This window comes from Mustelus asterias, chromosome 9 (assembly GCF_964213995.1).
Source record: "Mustelus asterias chromosome 9, sMusAst1.hap1.1, whole genome shotgun sequence".
Taxonomy (NCBI): domain Eukaryota; kingdom Metazoa; phylum Chordata; class Chondrichthyes; order Carcharhiniformes; family Triakidae; genus Mustelus; species Mustelus asterias.
Genome location: NC_135809.1, coordinates 122961847 through 122966272, shown reverse-complemented (window position 1 = coordinate 122966272; position 4426 = coordinate 122961847).

Below are 4426 nucleotides of genomic sequence, written 5' to 3'. Positions count from 1 at the left end.
ATCGGCACAGGCTTGGAGGGCTGGAGGGCCTGTTCCTGTGCTGTACTTTTCTTTATTCTTTGTATCCCACCAGCGGGAAAGGCTGTAAAACTTCGACCTATGACATTTCTCCTGTTTTTCTTTCAACAGTGCCATGAGATCATTAACATAGAGTCATAGAGGTGTACAGCATGGAAACAGGCCCTTCAGCCCAACTTGTCCATGCTGCCCCTTTTTTTAACTCCTAAGCTAGTCCCAATTGCCCGCGTTTGGCCCATATCCTTCCATACCCATCTTACTTCAACACCCTCTATACTCATCAGGGGATCCACTTGATCTCAGCTGCCTATGTGTGTCATATGCCGCTACCTGAGGGGTAAGATTGATCTCAGTTTAATATCTTATTTGGAAGACAACGGATGGGATTTTATGGCCTTGCTAGGGCGAGACTGGAAATTCCCACCCAAGGTCAACGGAGATTTCTGTTGTTGGACCCTCGCCCGCTCCGATTCTGGGCGGGCAATGTGGTAGAGTTCCGGCCAACACCTCTGGCAGTGCAGCACTCCCTAGATACCAGATTCCAAGTGTTGACCAAGATTCAAGTCTCCAAAGTAGAATTTGAACACAAAACCTCCTGACTTGGAGGTAAGGGTGCCACTGCTGAGGCAAGGTTGACAAAAAGGTCCCGCTCTTATGTCCACAGTTCAACTGAATGCCAAAATCTTGTTTGAACCAGGCACCCAAAGAGTGAGATGCTAGGATATGTAATGCTGGAAGATACATTGCTTGCATACATTAAATACTTCAGGTCAAATGGGGAGCATGTGAGCTCCTGCATACCTATGTTCACATTCCTGAAGTGGCATTGTATGTTCTTGCTTCAGAGAGGAAGCAGAGCACAAAACTGCCTCATAGTTTAGAGGAGCTAAAACACACTGGTGGCAAAGCTCTTCTTGCCTGATGGTCATTTTGTTTTTACACATGCCTGACAATTTTAAAGCCATTATGGTTCAATGACATTAGACATTGAGGGAGAAAAAAAAAACTTTATGGTATGAATTCTGGATTTCTACATTTAAACTGGAGATGAATAGCATTTACATTGTTGCTGTCCTGCCTATCAGACCAGTGTGAAGTATTTCCTGACCTGTAAACTATACCTCACCGACAATTTCAAATATTTAGACTTTTCTGTGGCTCATTTATCTTCCCAACTTGAGCGTTTTCTCTTTGAAAAGCTTTTAGAATTGATACCTTCATTATCTGTGTCAGGTGTGAGTGAAACCCTACGGTCCGCGTGAGAGAAAGGAGGCGCAGTTCAAACATAATGTCGCCTCAACTTTCAAAGCCAATGTTACTGTGCATATTTTCCACAACATTTAAAATGGAACAGACACAACGCTGTGAAATGGGAAACCACATCCATTGAAAATCAACGGGCGACTAGGAACTAAAAGTGGCCAGAAGTCCTGCCGAAACTAGAACTTCACTCGCTGGATGGTGTACACTATTATCCTAGAATCCTTACACTGCAGAAGGAAGCCATTAGGCCTGCACCAACAATTCTACTCAGGCCCTATCCCTCTAACCCCACATATTTACCCTGCTAATCCCCCTGACACTAAGGGGCAATTTGGCACGGCTAATCAACCTAACCCGCACATCTTTGTACTGTGGGAGGAAACTGGAGCAGCCTCACGCAGGCACGGGGAGAATGTGCAAATGCAACAGAGACAGTGACCTGAGGCTGGAATTGAACCCGGGTCCCCGGTACTGTAAGGCAACAGTGCTAACCACTGTGCCATCATGCCGCCCCACTCAAGCTCATCTAAAACTTTGCTGTTCATACTTAACTCACTCAAGTCCCATTTGCACATCAGCACTTTGTTTGTTGACCTAGACTCGCCCCTGTTCTGGCCATGTCTCAATTTTAAATTACATATCCATGTTTCAAATTTTTCCATCGCCTCACTCTTTCTTATTGCTGTGACCTCCCCCTGCCATGCCGCCAAGATTTTTCCAGTTCTCTGGCACCTCATGGGTTTTCACTAATTGTGGCCTTGCCTTCAGATGCCTCGGCTCTAATCTCTAGAATTCAACCATTAAACTTCTCCACCTCTCTATCTCTCGTCTTTATGATGATCCTTCTAATATATCCTTTGACAACATGTTCGAACATCTACTATCCTACGTAGACTGGTGTTAAATTATACTTACTAATCACCCATCAGGTGTCTCAGGATGTTTGACTGTATTAAAGTTGCTATATAAATGCAAGTTGTTGTTGGTGTTATTATGCTCCTTGCATTTTCCATTGACAGTGCCAGCATAAGTGTAAGTGCCAGTATCAAATAGCCCAATTCTTTATTTGAAAGTTAATCTGAGGGCACTGTTATCCTACATGCTATTTTCCACTAGTCTGGTCTACAGTATATCAAATATGGATTAAGCTTCCGATGTTGTTAAATAGTGGTATGTATACTGGCTTTATGGAAGTGCCACTAATATAATTGTAGTTAAGCTGTTATTTGTGCCAATTGTGGTGAACTAATTGTTTCTTCCTAGTAGCATTGCGACAAGCAATGGGCTTTCCATTTGGGAAATCTCCTTTCTCATACAGTGTAGAAAAAGCCCTTCGGCCCATCAACTCTGCACCAACAATAACTACCACTAAAGTCGCACTAATCCCATTTTCCTGCACTTGATCCATATCCTTGAATGTTATTATGATTCAAGTGCTCATCCAAATATTTTTTAAAGGCTGTAGGGTTTCCGGCCTCCGGTACCTTCCCAGGCAGCGCATTCCAGATCCCCACCACCCTCTGAGTGAAAAGCTTCTTTCTCAAATCTCCTCTGAATCTCCTACCCCTCACCCTAAAACTATGCTTGACATGCATCAACGTAACGTATCTTTCAAAGTCCATGGACGTTACCTCTGTTTGAAATATCTCATGCATAGTCACAACACTGATTATAAAAGAAATTACAGCTTGAAGCCACAATAATGCAAGTTCTTCAGGGCTGAAGTAAACTAAATATCCATCTAGAATTAGTGCCATATTTTAAAGAATGTGTTTATGGTAAATCATATCTCACCTGAATCTGCTTGTACAAGAATCTCCTTTTTCTTAAATAAATGGACTGAATGTCATAGAATTATAGAACCACTATAGTGCAGAAACTGAAGCACCCGGAGGAAACCCGCGTAGACACAGGGAGAACTTTTAAACTCTACACAGAGACCTGGGGCCGGAATCGAACCTGGATCCCTGGCGCTGTGAGGCAGCCGTGCGAACCATTGTGCCACCGTTCCGTCTCTTGTGATATTTCTCTTGTGATATTTTTCTGATCATGCTTGACAGTACAGGAATAAATTCTTGTTGCAAAGCTTTTCTTTGTCTCCTTAATTAGGTTTATTGGTCTTTCTCTTAAAAAAACACACACGCTTGTGATCCAAATATTAAGCTAAATCATGCAAGTTGCAAGAAAACGCAAAGCCACCAAATGACTCATTTTCTTTAAGCCAGACCATGGGAATCTGTTCTCACCTCAAGGTAAACAAGATCTGGAGCACTTAAAGTAGAAACCAGCATCAAAACAATGTTAATGCTCTCATAGAATGAGATGAGATGCTTCAGCTATCTCTGAAGCAATACAGCCTGTAGCTGGGAAGAAGTTACAGATGCTATACAAGCAAAGCCTCAAAGCCAAGGGAGATGCTTTGGATTCCGAGCATTTGTAGCTTATCCAAGCATGTCCACCCTGGCTGTATACAGAGGAACAGCTGAAGATCAAGTGTCAGCGGAACGATAAGACTTTCAAAACACATGACCCCCCTCAGTGGGGACAACCCTGGGTGGATTCATTCAAATCTTTGCTGCACCTCAGGGCTAAGGGATACCAGGAAATGCCCTGCTGTCTTGATGACTGAACCCTGTCACGGTAAAAGTGCTGGACTGTCTTCACCTCGGGGTGTGTAAGTGTGACCATCTTTTCAAATTTGCTTTCAAAGTTGGCCATTCGGGTTTGCTACTGTGCACAAATGGTGAAATCTGTTTCCACGGTGACACTGTGCTGACGTTAAGGAAGCCTAAAAACACTAAAGGTGTTGGCAGGAAGATTCTGGCAGATGATACGCCCTGATTGTAAGGGCATTAGCTTGGGCATGCTGCATGCTTTTTTTTTATTCATGCGGGGGGACATGGGCATCGCTGGCTGACTAGAATTTATTGTCCATCCCTAGTTGCCCGAGGGCATTTGAGAGTCAACCACATTGCTGTGGCTCCAGAGTCACATGTAGGCCAGACTCGATAAGGAAGGCAGATTTCTTTCCCTAAAGGACATTAGTGAACCAGATGGGTTTTTTCGACAATCGACAATGGTTTCATGGTCATCAGTAGATTCTTAATTCAAGATCTTTTTTATTGAATTCAAATTCCACCATCTG